Here is a 22,128-nt window from a genome sequence, read left to right as displayed (position 1 = left end):
AGTTTGCCCATACACCCCTCTAGATCTTATGTTTTAGGTTTAACAACTGAAAAACCAAGTAAAGTACAATGGAAGATGCACATATCACAAAGTGACAGAATTGTTACAGGGCAGGAGAAGGCCATTTTCTTAATCATTTCTGTCCTGACGTTTTGATCATTTTAGTTTGGTGGCAATTTCCTGCTTTTCCTCCATAACTCTGGACATTGTTTTGGTTTAAATAATCATGCAATACACTCTTGATTGACTCAATTGAACCTGTCAACACCACACTTTCAGGCACTGCATTCCAAACCCACTCTAAAATAATGTTTTCACCCCTCACTCATTTCTGTTACAATACATTTTAAAAGTGAACCTTCTGGCTCTCAATTTGTTTACAAGTTAAAACTAACTCTATATCAACCCCTTTGAAAACTTCTGTAAATCTCCTCTTAGCCTTATCTCCAAGGAAAACAGTCCCAAGTTTTCAAATCCTTTGTCATAACTGAAATGTCTCATCCCTGAAACTATTCTCGTAATGCTCTCTCTCCGAAACACTGACATCCTTTCTATAGAGTGACACTCAGAACACTACGCAATACTCCAACTGAAGTCTAACTAGTGTCTTACATAAGTTCATCATAGTCTCAACTAAAAGCAAAATACTGTGTGAAATAAAACAAAAAGCGCTGGAAAACTGCAGTAAGTCCAGTAGCATCTGTGGAGCGAGAAACAGTTAGCATTTTGAGTTCTATGTAACTTTTTATCATAACCTCCCTGCTCTTGTACCTATACTCCTATTTATGAAACCTAGAATACAGCATACTTTATTAACATCTCTCTCCATTTGTCCTATCACCTTTAATGACTTCTGCACATACATACCCAGGTCTCTCTTCTCTTGCACACCCTCAAGAGTAATCCCCTTGGTCTTGTCTTATCTCTCAACAACCTTTGTACCAAAGTGCATTACTTGATGGTCCCTGGAATGGAGACATTGTCTTATGAGCAAAGGCTAAACAGATTGGGACTCTACTCTCTGGAGTTTGGAGGAATAAGAAGTGACCTTATTCAATATATCGGATTCTTAAGAGGCTTGACAGGGTAAATGCTGAGAGGAGTTTCCCTTTATGGGAGAATCTAGGACCAGAGGGCATAATCTCAGAATCAAGGGGCACCAGTTTAAGACTGAAATAGAGAGGCAGTTAAGTTTTTCTCTCAGAGTGTTGTGTGTTTTTGGAATTCTCTGCCACAGAGAACTGTGGGGGAAGAATCCTTGTGTATTGTTAATGCTGAGATAGATAGATTCTTAATCAGTAGGGGAATCAGGAGTTTTAGAATCATAGATGAAGAGTTGATGCCTGAAACATTGACTCTCCTGCTCCTCGGATGCTGCCTGACCTGTTATGCTTTTCCAGTGCCACTGTTTTTGACTGCCACATCCCTACAGTCCTTTCCTATTAATGAACTTATCCAAATGTGTTTTAAACATTGTAACCAAACCCACATCCGCCACTTCCTCTGGCAGTTCATCCTACACACTAACCACTCTGTGTAAAAGCGTTTCCCCACCCTCCCCTCCCCACCCCATGTTCTTTTAAAATCTTTCTCCTGTCAACTTAAAAATATGCACTCTAGTTTTGAACTCCCCACTTAAGGGAAAAAAACCCTTTGCTATTCACCTTATCTATGCCTCTCATGATTTTATAAACCTCTATAAGGTCACCCCTCAACCTCCTATGCTCCAATGAAAAGTCCCAGCATATCCAGTCTCTTCTTATAATTTAAACCCTCCATTCCCAGCAACATCTGGTAAATATCTTCTGAACCCTCTTCAGTTTAATAATATCCTTCCTGTAATAGTAGACCAGAACTGCAGAAGAGGCCTCACCAATGTCCTGTACAACCTTAACATGATGTCCTAACTCTTATACTCAAAGGTTTGAGCAATCAAGGCAAGCATGCTAAATGCCATCTTCACCACCATGTCTTCTAGTGGCACAAACTTCAAAGAATTATGTACCTGAGTTCCTGGGTCTCTCTGTTCAACAAACTACCCAGGGCCCAACCATTAATTGTATAAGTCCTGCCCTTATCTGTTTTACCAAAATGCAATACCTTGCATTTATCCAAATTAGGCTCCATCTGTCACTCCTCAGTCCATTGCCCAATTGACCAAGATCTCTTTGTAATCTTAGATAACCTTCTTCGCTGCCCACTATGTCACCAATTGTTGTGTCATCCACAAACTTACTAACCATGCCTTCTATATTCTCATCCAAATCATTTATTTAAATGACAAACAAAAGTGGACCCAGTACCAATTCCTGTGGAACATTGCTGGTCATGGTCCTCCAGTCCGAAGAACAAGCCTCCATCACCACCCTCTGTCTCCTACAGCAAAGCCCTCTGCCTCCTACGCTCCCCCCCCCCCCCCCCAACACTGGGCTCACTCTCCCACAATACTGGGCTCACTCTGCACACCCTGAATTTCATGTGACCTATTTTTCATTTTGATATCAACCTAATATACATACTATGGGAAAGAGAGGAAAGTGGACTTGAAGAATGTTGGATCAGCCATGAGGCTGTGGGACCAAATGGCCTGCTCTTGTTCCTGTTTCTTACGGTCTCATGTACTCACACTACTCCACATTGAACTTCATCTGCTGTCTATCTACCCACTCCATCAACATGTCCATGCCCTTTCATAGTTCTACACTGTCCTCTTCACAGTTTATAATTCTCCCACGTGTTTGTATCTTTCACAAACTTTGAAATTGTCCCCTACACACCAAAATCTAGATCATTAATATAGATCAGGAAAAGCAAGAATCCCAATTCTGACCCCTGGGGATCTCTACTACAAACCTTCTTTTAGGCTGACGATGATCATTGCCTATTACTCTCTCTTTTCTAATCCTCAGGCAATTTTATATCTGCAGCATGGTTACTCAATGATTAGCACTGATGCCTCACACTGCCATGAACTGGGTTCAATTCCAGCTTTGGGCAACAATCTGCATGGGTTTCCTCTGAGTGCTCCGGTTTCCTCCCACAGACAAATGTACCTGACTAATGCAGGTTAGGTAGATTGACCATGCTAAATTGCCCATAGTATCCAGAGATGTGCAGTCTCGATGGATTAGCTATTGGAAATACAGGGTTACAAGAATAGGGTAGGGGTATGAGTATGGGTGGGAGCCTCTTCGGAGAGTTGATGTGGACTCAATGGGCTAAATGGCCTGCTTCCAAACTGTGAGGGTGCTATGATGCTAATGTGCCTTTTATTCTATGACCTATACTTTCCTCTCAAGTCAATTGTGTGATACCATATTGAATGCCTTTTGGAAGTCCATGGACACCATATCAACCTCATTACCATTAACACTCTTTGTTACATCTTCAAAGAATTCCAGCTAGTTCGACATGATTTTCATTAATGAATCCATGCTAACTCTTCTGAATCAATCCATATTTTTTTTTATGATTATTAATTCTGTCCTGAATAATTTTTCTTAGAAGTTACGCTACCGCCAAAGTTAAACTGACTGGTTGTAATTGCTGGGCCGAATGTTTACAACATTATTTGAATAAAGATTTAATGTTTGCAATTCTCTAATTCTCCAACACCATCCCCAAATACAGGGACTGTTGAAAGATTGGAAGATAATTGCCTCTGCAATTTCCAGTCTCACTTTCTTCACCATCCTTGAGTGGATTTCATCTAGTCCTAGTTAAGTACTGACCGTTTATCCAGGACCACCACCTTATCAGTTTTCAAACCTTCTAGTGACTCAACTTCCTTTTCTGTCACCATGGCATGGGTAACATCTGCTTCATGCATTAAGACAAATGCAAAGTATTCATTTAACAGCTCAGCCGCGTCTCTTACCTCACATTGTAAGACTCCTTTTTGGTTCCTAATTTGTCACCTTCCTCCAAGTTTTACCATCCTTTTACAATTGACATGCCTAAAGAAGTTGGTGGGATTTCCTTTTGTGTTAGTTGCCTGTCTTTTTTAAAAAAATCCATCTTTACCCCTTCCTTTTACTTTAACAAGTCCCTTCTGACCCTTCTGTATGCAGCTTCATTCTCAACTGTATTTAGGACCAAAGACCTGTCATCACTACACAGTTTCTTCTTTAATTTCATTTCTATCTCCTTTATCATCCTGAGAGCTTTAGATTGCTTTCCTTTACCTTTCTCTTTTGGGGGGATATACCTTGACTGTGCTGAAACCATCTCCTCTTTGAAGGTGGCCCATTATTCAAGTGTTTTTCCTGTGTTGATGGAGTCATAGAGTCACAGAGATGTACAACACGGAACCAGACCCTTTGGTCCAACGTGACCATGCCAACCAGTTATCCTAACCTAATCTAGTTCTATTTGCCAGCACATGGCCCATATCCCTCTGAACCCTTCCTCTTGCTATAGCCATCCAGATACCTTTCAAATGTTGTCATTGTACCAGCTTCCACGACTTTCTCTGGCAGTTCATTCCATACACGCACGACCCATCTGCTTAAAAAAGTTACCCATTCGGGCCCTTTTTTGATTTTTCCCATCTCACCTTAAACCAATGCCCTCTAGTTCTGGACTTGCCCATCCCAGGGAAAAGATCTTGTTTATTTACCCTACCTATACCCCTCATGGTTTTATAAACCTTTATAAAATCACCCCTCAGTCTCCAATGCTCCAAGAAAACAGCCCCGGCCTATTCAGCCTCTCCCAATAGCTCAAATCTTCCAACCCTGGCAACATTCTTGTAAATCTTTTCTGAACCCTTTCAAGTTTCACAACAGCCATACAATAGGAAGGAGTCCAGAATTGTGCAGAATATTCCAAAATTGGCCTACCCAATGTCCTGTACAGTCCCAACTCCTATACTCAATGCTCTGTCCAATAAAGGAAAGCATACCAAACACCTTCCTCACTATCCTATCTACCTGTGTCTTCACTGTCAAGGAACTATGAACCTGCACTCCAAGGTGTCCTTCTTCAGCAACACTCCCATGACCTTACCATTAAAGATATAAGTCCTGCTCTGATTTGCCTTTCCAAAATGCAACACCTCACATTTATCTAAATTAATCTGCCTCTCCCCCACCCATTGGCCCATCGAACAAAAAAACTTCCCTAATTCAGTGACAGAAAGCTCCATTGGATTCTGAAATACTCATTGCATTATTTTCTCGCCTTGTCATTTCAATATTCTTTCATTTTCCAGTGTATTCACAGGGATTCAGTACCACAGGCCGCAGCAGGCAGACCTTCATGGTTGAGTCAAGAATATATGCAAATACCTAAGTAATTGAGGATGGAATCATAATCAAGCTTGATCCTGTTCACTCTTTGTTTCTACATGACTGTACTCTCCAGCATGTGGTAGTAGTCATGAGTGGGAGTTCTGTCTGAGCTTTCCATTCCCTTGGCTGAAGGACACTGAAGTTGTGAGATAATTCACCAATTGCCACTTTGACTGAGATCAACTAATCCAGCACAGAGCTGAATTAAATCTGGATCTTCTAAGCTTTTATGATTGAGCATTATGTCTTCATTAAAAACCTCCAGTGAACTTAGTTGGCTATCAAACAATCTGTCAAATATTAGTGGTAGAAAGTAATTGCCTTTCCAGTAACACATTGTAGCTAGTTTCTGAAAAATATCATGCTCTAATATCACATAATCTTGGAACAATTTCCTCAAAACAGAAAGCTGATAAAAATATGTGAGTAACATTGAATATTTTCAGAAATGTTTGCATTTCTTGCAAAACTTAAATGAAATACATTTTCTAAATCAATGTATTGACTACAATTAAAACTACCTCCTCAACAAATATAACAAAGTGTGATTGCACTTTTCAGATGAGTCATTTGTGCTGAAATATCTTTTAACTTGTTAAATGAGTCACTTTACTTTGCAAAGCTGTGTGTTTTTAACTTTGCATTTCTTACCCAGTATAGTGAACAGAACATGTTAAGTCACAAACATAATTTTATTAATATTCTTGGTTTCATTAAACGTATACATTCTTCACAAATTTGGCTCAATCTGCATCATATCATATAAAGCAGCGTTTTCCATCTTTAGAAATTTTAATGTAGTAGTACCTTATGAATTGCAAAATTAGAAATTGTGGCAACTCTATGAAGATTTATATATATGATGAAGAAATAAACTGTCCAGCTGTATATCTGAAGGAAAAGCAGAAAGCCTGTACCAAAACTGATCTCAGAGCTGATACATAGTGTCAAGCTCAAATATTAGCCTGTCTATTCTCTTTTCAGAAACTGATGGAACGGTTACACATTAGAGAGAGTTTTTATTTCTATTCCAAGTCTCTCACTAAGAAATAGTAACTTCTCTTCAAAGATGATCAAGCAGTGATAAACCTAAATGTGTGGAACATCTGAGGTGTACATCATTGATATTTTCAGTTTTATTTACTAACCACAGATTACCAAATAGAAACATTCATCAGATAGAAGCAGTCTTTTGAACCTGTTGGCCAGGGGATTGGGCCTCAAGAATAAGGAACTCTTGTTACAATGTATAAGGCTTTAGTGAGAACACACGTGGAGCACTATGTGCAATTTGGGCTTTATTTTGTTAAAAAGAATATATCCTGTACTTGCATTGGAGGTGGAATAGCAAATGTTAACTTAATTGATGTGTTGATGAGAGGGTTTTTGCTATGGTAATAGGTTGGGTCAACTGTGCCTATTTTCCCTGAAGTTTAGAAGAATGAAGGGTGATCTCATTGATACATGCAAGATTTTGAAGGGGTTTAACAGAGTCAATGGTGACAGATTGTTTGCCCTGACTGAGAAACCTAGAACACATGGTCACAGTCTCAGGCCAATGGACCATACATTTTGGACTGAGGTTTGTGAACTGTGTTCTCTATCCATAATGATTATGGATGATTCATCGTTGAATATATTGAAGGCTGAGATAAGCACACATTTGAACTCTCAGGAAATGAGGCTGTGAGTGGGCAAGTGGATGCTCAATGGAATGCGATGGAGAAAAATGTGTGGTTATTCACTTAGGAAAGAGGAATGGAGATGCAGAGTGTTTTTTGACTGTGAGATTGGAAAGTGTTGATGTCAAGAGGTGTCTGTTAATAACTCACTGAAAGCTAATAGTCAAGCAATTTGGAAGGAAAATTGATAGGTTATCTTTTATCACAAGAGGATTGAAATATATGATCAAAGAAGTCTTGCTTTAATTGTATAGTCACTGGAGTAATGTGTGCAGTTCTGATACCCTTGCCTAAGGAAAGATATAGGGAGCAGCAGAGATTTACCAGACTGCTTCCTGGGATGGTGGGACCCAATGAAGAGAGATTGAGGAGACTAGGCCTATATTTTCTGTAGGAGAAAGTGAGGACTGCAGATACTGAAGATCAGAGTCGAAAAGTGTGGCACTGGAAAAGCATAGCAGGTCAGGTCGCATCCAAGGAGCAGGAGAATTGTGTTTTGGGCATAAGCCCTGATGAAGGGCTTGTGAAGATCTATTCTCCTGCTCCTCAGATGCTGCCTGACCTGGTGTGCTTTTCCAGTGCCACACCTTTTGACTATATTCTCTGTAGTTCAGAAGAATGACAGATGATCCTATAGAAACATGCAAAATTCTTAAAGGGGCAGTCAGAGTAGATGCAGTAAGGATATTACCCTGGCTGTGCGCTCTAGAATTGGGAGACATGATGTCAGAGTAAAAGACAAGTCATTTAGGACTGTCCTACAGCTTCTTCACACATAAGGTGATGAATCAATGGAACTCTCTACCATAGTGAGCTGTGGAAGCTCATTTGTTCAATAAGTTCAGCTGAGAGTTACTAAAGACATAAAGGGATATGAAAATAGTGAGGGAACATAACATTAATGTAGACAATCAACCATCATTCTCAAAGGGCTGAATGGTCTAATCTTGCTCCTATGTTCTAAATATAGGAGAGGATTTTAAATTGGATTTAAGCCAATCATCAGGCAGCATGTTGGCTCAGTGGTTAGCACTGCTGCCTCACAGCACCAGGAACCCAGGTTCGATTCTAGTCTTGGTTGACTATCTGTGTGGAGTTTGCATATTCTCCCCGTGTCTGTGTGGGTTTCCTCTAGGTGCTCTAGTTTCTTCCCGCAGTCTAAAGATGTGCAGGTCAGGTGAATTGGCCATGCTAAATTGACCATAGTGTTAGGTGCAATAGTCAGAGGGAAATGGGTCTGGGTAGGTTACTCTTTGGAAGGTCGGTGTGGACTGGTTGGGCCAAAGGACCTGTTTCTGCACTGTAGGGAATCTAATCTAATCTAAACAAAATCAGCTAATGTCAGAGCAAGTTTGATAAACTACTCTGATCTATTCCTGCTCATATTTCTTCTTTTGAAATTTTTTTGTTGATGGGATGTGGGCATTGTCGACTAGGCCAACATTTGTTGTCCATACTTTATATATACGTGTCACTTACTGATGAAACAAAGGCTCTTGCCGTAAATGCACACGGCCTGTCCTGAAGGTGCTGAGAAATGGTTTGAAAGACACTGGATAAAAGCAAATTACTGCGGATGCTGGAATCTGAAACCAAAAAAGAGAAAATGCTGGAAAATCTCAGCAAGTCTAGCAGCATCTGTAAGGAGAGAAAAGAGCTGACGTTTCGAGTCTAACTGACCCTTTGTCAAAGCTTTGCTAGAGCACTCAGAGGAAACCCACACAGACATGGGGAGAATATGCAAAGCTTTGACAAAGGGTCAGTTAGACTCGAAATGTCAACTCTTTTCTCTCCTTACAGATGCTGCCAGACCTGCTGAGATTTTCCAGCATTTTCTCTTTTTTGGTTTGAAAGACAGTCTCTTTCTGCAAGCGATCAGAGAATTTTCTTTAAACTGATCCTAATCTTATCAAGATAACCCTCATACTTGCAATTAAATTTCAGGTGGTGTAATGAAGACAAAAGTTTCAAATTATTCAATGGTCTGTTGAATGCAACAATGGAAAAAATGTAACTTGTCTCTTGTTGATGACTTAAGGTGAATTCATAAGTACCTGTTTTATTAACTTGCTGGTTTCCACATTAACAATGTTAATTGAGGACAGAAATTTAGACAATTGACCTATGTTGAACATTATCAAATGTCCTCTCCAAGGAAGAACAGCTAGTCTTCCTGGTCCATTTATGTTAGTTGATGGAGAGGCATGATCTCATTGTGCAGAATTTGCCTCCTGCAGAGGCAGTGATAGAATGTTCAGATATTGATGATAAATGGAAAAGGTGGAAAGGTGAAACCTGTCTCATTGAGAATGGATGGGGCCTAGAGACTCTGAATATTTTTACTGTTCATGTAGGAAAATAAGTGCTGGATAAGCACCAGAGATTCAACTGTTTATTTACATTAAGAAAAATTCTTATTATTTTAACAGTCTTAATATTGATTAAATTAGATTTCCTACAGTATGGAAACAGGCCGTTTGGCCCAACAAATCCACACCGACCCTCCGAAGAGCAACCCACCCAGACCTATTCCCCTACATTTACCCCTGACTAGTGTACCTAACGCTATGGACAATTTAGCATGACCAATTTACCTAACCTGCACATCTTTGGATTGTGGGAGGAAACCGCATGCAGAAATGGGGAGAATGTGCAAACTCCACACAGACAGTTGCCTGGGGTGGGAATTGAACCCGGATCCCTGGTTCTGTGAGGCAGCAATGCTAACCACTGAGCCACCATGTGCCCCAGAAAGTTACTGAAGGAATGAAGTGCTGGGCAGCGCCTGTAGTTAACTGGACATGAACATGCGACCAGACAGATTTCAAGGAAATTGAAGTAACTACTGAGCTAAAGCCAGTGCCGAAAATGTGGTTAGTGATGTCATGATATCTTACAAGCTGCCCATTAGTTTAATATAACGAGAATGTAACATCCATTTTGAAATAAACATTTTGTGTTGGGCACAGAAAGGCTCTGTAACATCTTAATAATAACCATTCCAACAGCTATTCAGTTCACAAAGTGCACTTAATTCACTCTGGGTCTTGTAAGCACGTGTACACATACATATGCAGATATTGGAGTCTTGCCAGTTGTATGCTTGTCAGCCTCGCCCAGCACTGGACAATGTTCAGCTGTGTTTCAGCTCTGCACTTGGGGTATTTGACAAACTGACACTGTTTTAAATTGAGTGTCTGAATTCAGCTTGTCAAATACACTCAGTGCAGAAGCTGTGATCACTTGACTCATGGATGGAAAGTTATTTTATCTTGGGTTATCTTGAATTTATCTTGGGTTTCTTGGTATCTGAAATAACAGTAAAGAATAAATACTGGAACATGGATTTCAAATTATTATTGTGCTTAACTTTAGAAAAAAATTGATACAAGCTAAATACAAAAATGACCAAGCCATGAATTGCATAACATTCCAAATTTTCCAATCACTCTGATGCATTGTTAAAGAATAGAAGTTATGGACTTGTTTTAATCCTTTTGGTTTTATCATAGATGTAAAACCATATTTTAACAACTCAACTATGAGAGAGAAAATAGTGATATTTGTTGTGGCCTAGTACATCACCTGTAAGCAATGTTTGGGCAGCAGTTGTGTTCAAGTGCAAATATGAAGGCTGGATGATGGTATTTTGTAATCAGTGAGGATAGCAAAATAAATGCCACTGATTATTCTGGACACAGATATAGATCATAAATGAAGAAAAATAACTGGAAGCATGTTAGGTACATGCAACACTATGTATTTGAGAAAAATGGAGTCATCTTACAATAAGGTTTTTATAGAGTGAACATAATGTTACTTCCTGTGAGACTGCATGTTGTGTTAAGAGCTGTGGGCCATCACTTATATTGACGTTTGCATGTTACTTCCTGGGTATACGACACTCCTGTGGCTCATATGTGCCTGAAGAACTGTAATGAAACTAAAATGTATTTAAAATAAAGCAGAGAACTGTAGCTGCTGGAGATCTGAAACCAAAACAGAAATTGCTGAAGACACTCAGCAGGTCTGGCAGCATGTTTATAGAGAAAACAGAGTTAATGTTTCGAGTTTCCAAGTGACAAGGGTCACTGGACTCAGTGCTAACTCTGTTTTCTCTACATAGATGCTGCCAGACCTGTTGAGTTTCTTCATCAATTTCAGTTTGTTTCTCAAAAAGTATTAGTTCCCCCTAGAGTGTAGTTCTGTGGTCAAGAACAGCTCTTTGGTACTCACCTAGAGCCACCTTTATCCAGATTTCAGCCTTGGGTAAAGGCTATCAAAGTATTCCTTTGATTCTCATTATGTTTATAAATTTACATTCAGCAGGCAATCATGACCCCTGGTCAATACTTCCCACTCCTAACCCAGGGCTACTGGGATCAACAATATTAAACTAACTATTGCCCCAGTTGTATCTTTATGGATTGAATATAGACCTTACTTTTAGGGTGCAGTACTATAGTGCGTGGTGTCTTTGCTGAATGGGTCATGAGGAGAGCACAAATGTTTTTCTCTCTTGTCGAGCTTCAGAAATATGGAAGTCACATTTCTCTTTTGTCTTCTGAAGAAACAAAGGGAATGAAGTATCCGTTCCTCTGTAGTTTTCAAATATGTATTTTGTATCATTCTATGAAGAAAAAATAGTTTATTTGTTCCTTTACTTAAGCTCATTAAAATATGACAAATAATGTAAAAACAACTATGAAGCTGTGTAACCATTTTTACCCATGTTATTTATACCAACACGGAATTGCCAACTCTAGGCTAACTTCCACTTTATTGTCATCTTCTTCCTCTTGCCTCCTTTATGTAGGGGATTCAACCAAATTTCTCTAAGGGACATAAAGCCTTTCTTAAAAATGACTTTAACCAGGTCTGTACATTTCCACCTTATTTAAGTTTCATAAAATCCTTCTTTATAAGTTGAGCCAAAGCACGTTGCACAATTATTAAAACATTATTTTGGAGCTAGTCTGGGGATTTCTGATGTAGACACTTGCGTAGGAAAGTAGCATGTTCCATAAACCTGCACAGATACCCATCAAATTAATGAGAATTAAATTGATGAAAAATTATTTAAATTAACTTTGATTAAGGAAATTTTAAAATCAATTGTCTGAATATTAGAGTTTCCAAATAATTACAAAGTATTATTTTTGATGATAACCATTAATTTCATACCTGCATAGCTATATGTAACAGTCAAACCTACCAGAAGAATGGAGTCTGCTTCAGCTGTGGTGTTCAGTCTGTGGATAAATGAAGGCAGGCGGACTACCATCTGGTAATGAAGCAAATGTTTTTCAACTTCTTCAATATGCGTGGTTCTCTGAAATACAGAAGGTTGTCATATCGAACCCTTAAATCCCCAGCAGGAAACTCAAAATGAGGAAGATAACTCTGAGGTTTTGTTTGCAGGAAATATCTGTATGAGAAGTGACAAGATGACACAGTCTATTGTGAAACCAGAGGCTGAAGTGTTTTCTTTTCAACCTATACCAATATATAGGAGTTTCAAGCTCTAAGTCCAACCTGTTTTATATCTTCACTGAGAACACCACCATCCGCAAGTTCCCCTTCAAGACTTGGAACTGTATTGTCATTCCTCTATCATTGCTTTGTCAAAATCCTGTAATTCTGCAGCTAACAGCATTGTGGGAGTACCTTTGCTAAGTGTACTGCAACGATTCAAGTAGGAGGCTCATTCCCACCTTCTCAAGGGCAGTTAGGGATGGACAAAAATTGCTGGCCTCACCAACAAGATTCACATCTCACATGGATGAAATAAGTTCAAACTGGAATTACAATTAGATTAGATTACTTACAGTGTAGAAACAGGCCCTTCGGCCCAACAAGTCCACACCGACCCGCCAAAGCGCAACCCACCCAGACCCGTTCCCCTATGTTTACCCCTTCACCTAACACTACGGTCAATTTAGCATGGCCAATTCACCTAACCTGCACATTTTTGGATTGTGGGAGGAAACCGGAGCACCCAGAGGAAACCCACACAGACATGGGGAGAATGTGCAAACTCCACACAGTCAGTCGCCTGAGGTGGGAATTGAACCCAGATCTCTAGCACTGTGAGGCACCAGTGCTAACCACTGTGCCACCGTGCCGGCCACAATTATTTGAATTCTTTTGAAAAAATATTTGTGTAGAAAATGTGCTGAGTGTTGTTAAAGTTCAAGGAGGTATACCCAAATTTAGGTATTGTTCAATCCAATTTCTCCCCCTCTTCCCTAAATTTGCATATCCTTTGCTCAGCTATCAGATTATAAGCAACAGAAGCAACAACACTTCTGTCGAAGTCCTTTATATATTTTTCATACCATCTCTCAACTCTCAAATGTTGATAGTAAACCCAATAGTTAATTCACTACTTTATGTGATCAAGGACTCTTGCTCTCAATGAAGATATTCACCAGGAAATGCCAAAAATAATTCTCCCTCTCTAAAATTATTTATTCAGAGTGACTTGTAGTCACTGTATTTTGCTTTCTCAAGTTCCTAATCTACAAATCGCTCTGTAACAAATAAGGCAGAGTGCTTAGAAACTGGGATAGTTCAATTGAATGTGAGAGATCTGGGCCATTCTTGATTCAGAATTTCCATGGTCCTAGAAGGATCAGCTTACACTGACCTGGCATTTGCACAGCAAGGGATATGTGCTCCTTGCCTGAAGATCCGTTGTTAGGATGCCATAGGAGGAAACATTAAGGAAGGAGCTTGAGTGCTTGCTCCTTAGAGAGGCATTAATTCCTGTAATTACACTTGGCATCCCATTGGTTTTGGACGTAGTAATTGGGATTATTACAGGCTGAATACTCCAATCAATTAGAGGAACGCCGTGGAAGTGTTCTGTTCTATGGCAGTGTTGTTAGTTGGCATCCCATCAATACACTTTGAAGTTCTTTGAACCTCAAACAATTGCCTGGATGGGTTTCCAGGATTATCTGCATTCTGTGTGAAGCTGCCTGCTGAGTTGCAGGTGTGGATGCTGGACTCCAACATTCATCATGTTAACCATGCAATTAGGAGCCATTTCCTCTGCCTACAAACTCAGGGCATGGTTAGGAACATGGGACTGAGATATCATAGCAATTACAGAAACGTTGCTCAGGGATGAACAGGACTGGCAGCTTACTGTTCCAGGATACAAATGCTATAGGAAGGATAGAAAATGAGGCAAGAGAGGAAGGGGAGTGGCGTTTTTGATAAGGGATAGCCTTACAGCTGTACTTAGAGAAGATATTCCCAGAAATATATCCAGGGAAGTTATTTGGGTCAAACGAGAAAGGGATGATCACCTTATTGGGATTGTATTATAGACCCCCCTAATAGTCAGTGGGAAATTGAGAAATAAATTTGTAAGGAGACTTCAGTTATCTGTAAGAATAGTAGAGTTGTTATGGTAGAGGATTTTAACTTTCCAAACATAGACTGGGACTGCCATAGTGTTAAGGGTTTAGATGGAGAGGAATTTGTTAAGGGTGTACAAGAAAATTTCTGATTCAGTATGTGGATGTACCTACTAGAGAAGGTGCAAAACTTGACCTACTCTTGGGAAATAAGGCAGGGCAGGAGACTGAGGTGTCAGTGGCACTTTGGGGCCAGCGACCATAATTCTATTAGATTTAAAATAGTGATGAAAAAAAATAGACCAGATCTAAAAGTTGAAGTTCTAAATTGGAGGAAGGCTAATTTTGACGGTATTAGGCAAGAACGTTCAAAAGCTGATCGGGTGCAGATGTTTGCAGGTAAAGGGACGGCTGGAAAATGGGAAGCCTTCAGAAATCTGATAACGAGAGTCCAGAGTGAAAGGAAAGGCTGGTAGGTATAGGGAATGCTGGATGACTAAAGAAATTGAGGGTTTGGTTAGAAAAAGAAGGAAGCATATGTCAGGTATAGACAGGAGAGATTGAGTGAATCCTTAGAGAGTATAAAGACAGCAGGAGTATACTTAAGAGGGAAATCAGGAGGGAAAAAAGGGGCATGAGATAGCTTTGGCAAGTAGGGTTAAGGAGAATCCAAAGGGTTTTTACAAATACATTAAGGACAAAAGGGTAACTAGAGAGCGAATAGGGCCCCTCAAAGATCAGCAAGGTGGCCTTTGTGTGGAGTCACAGGAAATGGGGGAGATACTAAACGAGTATTTTACATCAGTATTTACTGTGGAGATGGGCCTGGAAGATATAGAAAGTGGGGAAATAGATGGTGACATCTTGAAAAATGTCCATATTACAGAGGAGGAAATGCTGGATGTCTTGAGATGTATAAAGGTGGATGTGCCCAGGACCTGATCAGGTGTACCCTAGACCTCTATGGGAGGCTAGGGAAGTGATTGCTGGGCCTAGATTAGAGTGAAAGATTTTGAGAGAACCATTGCTGGTGTTTTTGAATCTGTAGTCTGTATTGTTTGTCCTGTTTGGTTCTGAACTCTGCTGGTTTAAAGGTAATCCGGAGTCCGTGTGGGATGAGTTGGTTACGGAGGCAGGCACTGAGAAAGCAAATGTGGCTGTGGTAGTGAGTCTGTTTCAGGACATGGTTGAAGAGTTTCAGGGCAGAGGAGATGACCTGGGGGTTGCAGTGAGAGAGCGACTCATTGAGATTCTTGTAGAGAAAGGAGTAAAACTTCTTCAAGGCAGGCATCCTTGCAAGAGGATTCGCAGTAGTGTTAAAATCATCCAGGCAAAAACAATGACTGCAGATGCTGGAAACCAGAGTCTAGATAAGGCATCTAGACACTTGCAAGGATGCCTGCCTTGAAGAAGTTTTCCTCCTCTCTCTACAAGAATCTCAGTGAGTCTCTCTCTCACTGCAACCCCCAGGTCATCTCCTCTGCCCTGAAGCTCTTCAACCATGTCCTGAAACAGACTCGCTACCACAGCCACAATTGCTTTCTCAGTGCCTGCCTCCGTAACCAACTCATCCAACTCCGGACCACCTTTAAACCAGCAGAGTTCAGAATCAAACAGGACAAACAGTATAGACTACAGATTCAAAAATGCCAGCAACGGTTCTCCTTCAAGATCCTTCACTCTAATCTAGACTCTGGTTTCCAGCATCTGCAGTCCTTGTTTTTACCTAAGTGATTGCTGGGCCCCCTGCTGAGATATCTGTTTCATTGATAGTCATGGGTGAGGTGCCAGAAGACTGGAGGTTGGCTAATCTGGTACCATTGTTTAAGAAAGGTGGTAAGGACAAACCAGGGAACTATAGACCAGTGAGCCTGATATCAGTGGTGGGCAAGTTGTTGGAAGGAATCCTGAAGAATAGGGTTTACACCTCCTTGGAAAGGCAAGGGCTGATTAGGTATAGTCAATATGGCTTTGTGCGTGGGAAATCATGTCTCACAAACTTGAGTGAGTTTTTTGAAGAAGTAACAAAAGGCAGAACTGTGGACATGATCTATATGGACTTGGTAAGGTGTTCGACAAGGTTCCCCATGGGAGACTCGTTAGCAAGGTAAGATCTCATGGAATACAGGGAAAACTCGCCATTTGGATACAGAACTGGCTCAAAGGTAGAAGACAGAGGATCGTAGTGGAGGGTTGTTTTTCAGACTGGAGGCCTGTGACCAGTGGAATGCCACAAGGATCGATGCTAGATCCACTACTTTTTGTCATTTACATAAATGATTTGGATATGAACATAGGAGGCTAGTTAATAAGTTTGCAGATGACATCAAAATTGGAGATGTAGTGGACAGCGAAGAAGGTACCTTAGATTACAACGGGATCTTGATCAGATGGGCCAATGGGCTGAGGAGTGACAGAGAGGTTAATTTAGGTAAGTGCGAGGTGCTACATTTTGGGAAAGCAAATCTTAGAAGGACTTATACATTTAATGGAAAAGTCCTGGAGAGTGTTGCTGAACAAAGAGACCTTGGAGTGCAGGTTCATAGCTCCTTGAAAGTTGAGTTGCAGGTCAATAGGATAGTGAAGAAGGCGTTTGGTATGCTTTCCTTTATTAGTCAGAGTATTGAGTATAGAAGTTGGGAAGTCATGTTGCAGCTGTACAGGACGTTGGTTCAGCCACTTTTGGAATATTTTATGCAATTCTAGTCTCTTTCCTATCAGAAGAACGTTGTGAAACTTGAAAGGGTACAGAAAAGATTTACAAGGATGTTGCCAGGGTTGGAGGTTTTGAGCTATAGGGAGAGGCTGAACAGGCTGGGGCTGTTTTCCCTGGAACATTGAAGGTTGAGGGGTGACCTCATAGAAGTTTATAAAACCATGAGGGGCATGGATAGGATAAATAGACAAAGTCTCTTTCCTGGGGTGGAGGAGTCTAGAACCATAGGGCACAGGTTTATGGTGAGAGGGGAAAGATATAAAAGAGACCTAAGGGGCAACTTTTTCACACAGAAGGTGATACATGCATGGAATGAGCTGCCAGAGGAAGTGGTTGAGGCTGGTACAATGACAACATTTAAAAGGAATCAGGATGGATATATGAATAGGAAAAGTTTGGAGTGATATGGGCCAAGTGCTGGCAAATAGGACTAGATTAGGTTGGGATATCTGGTCGGCAAGGATGAGTTGGACCGAAGGGTCTGTTCCGTGCTGTACAACTCTATGACTCTATAAATGATCTGAAGTCAGCAATTCCTTCCTGAATGCAGCAACATTTCTCTCTTCAAATGCTCACCCCCACTTGTCATCTGTGAATTGCTCAGGGAAATCAATTCTCACACAAACATAAATTGGTGGAAAATCTCAGCATGCCTGGCAGCATCTGTGGAGAGAATTCAGAGTTAACATTTCGGGGCCAGTGACCCTTCCTCTGAACAATGTGACCTGTTCGGGTCACTGAACTCAAAACGTTAACTCTGAATTCTCTCCACAGATGCTGCCAGGCATGCTGAGATTTTCCAGCAATTTCTGTTTTTGTTCCAGATTTCCAGAATCTGCAGCTCTTTTGGTTTTTTAACCTCTCACTCTCCGACCAATACCCTGTGAGTCGGTTTCTCTTTATTGTTGATTATGTAGGTAAGATGCCAGGAAGGAGTTCATGAGGATTAGTTTCTCAGAGTGATTTCCTCCACCAAGGCATTCTCATTGATGCAAGTCATGCAATAATTTGTTTTACTGAACAGAAAATTATGTTTGTCTTGAAGACGTTGCAGGCTTTTCTAGGCACATTACAATATTTTGAAGAGACTAAAATTGCATTTGATGAGTCATCTCCAGTTTTTACTTAAGTTCACCTTGCTAACTTCAAAACAACAACAATTTTCATTTATATATCATCTTCAACCTGGTAAACTGCCTAAAGTAATTTGCAGGAGTGTAATCAAAGAATAAAATTGATATTGAAACAAAGATAAGGCATGAGGACAAGGGAGAAAAAAACTTAGTCAAAGAGTTGGATTTTAAGAAGAAAGATGGAGAGGTTTTGGAAGGAAATTACAGGGGGAAATGAGAAAAGTCAGGGAAGAACAACTATTGCCAGATTTATATAGCACCTTTAAAGCGGTAACATATCCCAAAGTGCTTCTCAAAAATATTATGAAACAATGTCTGATATTATGCCACCTGAATGGATAAATAGCACATGATCATATTTTTATCAAATAGGTGAATGTTTTGGAAAAAAGAGGGAAAAACGGCTGAGAAACAGAAAGGTTTGAAGAAAACAATCCAGAATCTACAGGCTTAACAAATCAAGGCATAACTACCAACGATGTGGTCATTAAAATTAAGATGTACAAGAGGCCAGAATTTGAGGAGTGGAAATATTTTGCATGGTTGTAGGCAGTGGAAGAGATTAAAAATCAGGAAACACAATCACAGAAGGATTTAAAACCTAAGGTGATAATTTTAAAATCAAAGCATTGCTTACTTTGATGCCAATGTAGGACAGCGAGTCCAGGGGCAGTTGATAAAGGTAGTGTTCATTTATAAGAGCATTTTTTCCAAATGCATACAGGCAGATTCAGTCACCAAAACTGAGTGACGCATTTGTGTAATAGAGGTCATTTTGTTCATTTGAAGCTATACAGAGAGTTTAAATTAAGTTTTGCAATACCACCTTTATAACTGTGTTAGAATTCATCACAAAATGTCTTGTTTGTTTGTTAATCATTACTATTAAAAATCTCATCAGAAGTACATTGGATGTTATTTTACTTGGTAGAATGTTTTGCAGATATTATGAAAATGAGTGAATTATTGATTAACATTCATTACCTTTTTCATGGCTGAGCACTTAATCCAAGAGTCACTGTCTTGAGCCCAAATTTGGTCAATCATTTCTGATGTTATTATTCATTTCTTTTTATTTAAGTCCTGGAGCATGGATTGGAATTCTAACTGGAGGGATTCATGTAGATTCAGAGGTAAAGCATGTATGGATTTGGGAGACAGCAGCATTTTTAAGGACGTTTGAGAGGAAAAGCAGGTTGGAAATAGGAGGGTAGTTTGCAAAGTCAAAGGTATTTTTTTAGGTGAGGGTGATGATGGCTGTTCTGAGAGTTTTTGAAAAGAGAGAACCACTAACCATATCGGCTAACATGGAAGTTAGGAAGGGAAGTTGAGTGATCAGTGGTTTAGTATGCAATAGGAGGAGGCTCTCATGGATAAGATGAGCTAATGTTGTTTAGGCACAATCATCGTGTTGTAATGGAACTATGTAGCTTGTTAATTGAATGTTAATGGTGTTTCATTTCATGCCAGTGGTGGGGTTTAATGGGGGTGCATTTACAACCCAACAAAGAGAAATATCCCAAAATTATGATCATTAGATTAGGGGGTAGGTATTTGTATTGTTCATCTCTAAAATCACAGCTTATGGTGGCAAGAACAGGAAGGCAGATTACTACCTAAATGGAGTCAAGTTAGGTAAAGGGGCAGTACAACGAGATCTACGTGTTCTTGTACATCAGTCAATGCAAGCAAGCATGCAAGTACAGCAGGCAGTGAAGAAAGCTTATAGCATGCTGGCCGTCATAACAAGAGGAATTGAGTAGGGAAGCAAAGAGGTCCTTCTGCAGCTGTACAGGGCCCTGGTGAGACTGCACCTGGAATATTATGCGCAATTTTGGTCTCTAAATTTGAGGAATGACATTCTGGCTATTGAGGGAGTGCAGTGTAGGTTCACAAGGTCAATTCCCGGAATGGCGGGACTATCTTACGCTGAAAGATTGGAGTGACTGGACTTGTATATGCTTGAGTTTAGAAGGCTGAGAGGAGAGGTTACAGGGATAAGGCAGGAACGGGACACTGATTGAGGATGATCAGCCATGATCATAATGACTGGTGGTGCTGGCTCAAAGGGCAGAATGGCTTACTCCTGCACCTATTGTCTATTGTCTTATTGGAAACATAGAAAATAATCCAGTTCTATACTGGACCACATGGCTTTCTAAAATAGTTAACTGTTAGGTTATTTCAGAAGGTAGTTACAAATCAATAACATTGCATGGGACTGAAGTCACATGTTGATCAGACCAGGTCAGATTTTCTCCCTTAAGGAACAGTCATGAACCAGATGAAAATGCAGCTGCCTTGATTAATGGAAAAAATACTCTTTTCCATCAATGTATAAATCATTTGTGATCATTGGTAGCAGTGTTTAGATCTCTGTTCCAGGTATCCTGGAAGCTGCCAGGATGCCTATATCCTCAAAACCTCTTGGGTTCCCACTTCAATTCAAGGGCCAGGCGCCTTACAAGGTTACGGGGTTGCTGTGGCCATGGCTGATGATTCCATTTTGCTACCTTCTGAAGCCAAGTGATGCAGTTCAGCCCATTCTTCCAACAGTTCCCATTGCGGAGCAGAGTTATGCTTCCTGAAGATAAGATTTTGATCTTCGAAGGATTTTCAGTAAACTCCTGATAGAGTGCAGTGTAATCTTTATGCTGTATTCTGCATAACTGTGGGGGTGTGATGAATCCTGAAGAGATGGGACAGTGGCAGCAGTCTTCTGAGGAGGAAGTTGAGGACATTGAGCAGCAGAAACAGATAGAGCAGTCATGATAGAGTGCTGCAGTGTTTGATCCAACAAGCCTTACAGAACCCTTATAGATCTGAATTGGGTGCAGTGATCATAATGTAAATGTGTTGTTGCCTGAAAGGCAAGCAGTCCCTGTTTATTCCCAATAACAAATTCAGCTGTTTTAAATTTGTTTTAGTCTTTGCTTTTCCTGTTATTCAATAAAGTTAACGTTATCAACTTTTGAAGCCTTTCTAACACCTGATGCTCCCACATTGAGCAATGATGAGCTATCACGTTACAATGCGCATGAGGGAAAGTGCAGCACTTCTTTTAGCATGAGTTCTAACATGATATGGTGCTAAGGAAGGTAGCCTACATACCTTCATTTTTGTTGCTACAGCTATAGTGACAGTCAGTCAGAAAGATGATGATGTAAAGTAGCAATACCTCAGATTACAACAGGATCTTGACCAGATGGGCCAATGGGCTGAGAAGTGGCAGATGGAGTTTAATTCAGATAAATGCGAGGTGCTGCATTTTGGGAAAGCAAATCTTAGCAGGACTTATACACTTAATGGTAAGGTCCAAGGGAGTGTTACTGAACAAAGAGACTTTGGAGTGCAGGTTCATAGCTCCTTGAAAGTGGAGTCGCAGGTAGTTAGGATAGTGAAGAAGGCTTTTGGTATGCTTTCCTGTATTGGTTAGAGAATTGAATACAGAGTCAGGAGGTAATGTTGCGGCTATACAGGACATTGGTTAGGCCACTGTTGGAATAGTGCATGCAATTCTGGTCTCCTTCCTATCAGAAAGATGTTGTGAAACTTGAAAGAGTTCAGAAAAGATTTACAAGGATGTTGCCAGGGTTGGAGGATTTGAGCTACGGGGAGAGGCTGAACAGGCTGGGGCTGTTTTCCCTGGAATGTCGGAGGCTGAGGGGTGACCTTATAGAGGTTTACAAAACTATGAGGGGCATGGATAGGGTAAATAGGCAAAGTTTTTTCCCTGGGGTTGGGGAGTCCAGAACTAGAGGGCATTGGTTTAGGGTGAGAGGGGAAAGATACAAAAGAGACCTACGGGGCAACTTTTTCACACAGACGGTGGTACATGTATGGAATGAGCTGCTAGAGGAAGTGATGGAGGCCAGTACAATTACAACATTTAAGAGGCATTTGGATGGGTATATGAATAGGAAGCGTTTGGAGGGATAT

At 40.4% G+C, this 22,128-nt stretch overlaps 1 long non-coding RNA gene across 1 annotated transcript; it reads right to left on the bottom strand.

Annotated features, from left to right (window-relative positions):
- Positions 1-8,753: 8,753 nt before the first annotated feature.
- Positions 8,754-12,310, bottom strand: LOC122557506 (uncharacterized). The gene is made up of 3 exons (XR_006313858.2): positions 12,189-12,310; positions 11,418-11,603; positions 8,754-10,282 (listed from the first exon to the last, which is right to left on the bottom strand). It is a non-coding gene; the product is annotated as an uncharacterized LOC122557506 (long non-coding RNA).
- Between the last annotated feature and the right edge of the window lie 9,818 nt (positions 12,311-22,128).

This window comes from Chiloscyllium plagiosum, unplaced genomic scaffold, assembly GCF_037043375.1.
Source record: "Chiloscyllium plagiosum isolate Xiang-an unplaced genomic scaffold, Cpla_swu_hap1 HiC_scaffold_11, whole genome shotgun sequence".
In the NCBI taxonomy this organism is placed as follows: Eukaryota; Metazoa; Chordata; class Chondrichthyes; order Orectolobiformes; family Hemiscylliidae; genus Chiloscyllium; species Chiloscyllium plagiosum.
Note: the sequence above shows the minus strand (reverse complement) of the source record. Positions and strands in the feature narration are given on the sequence as shown.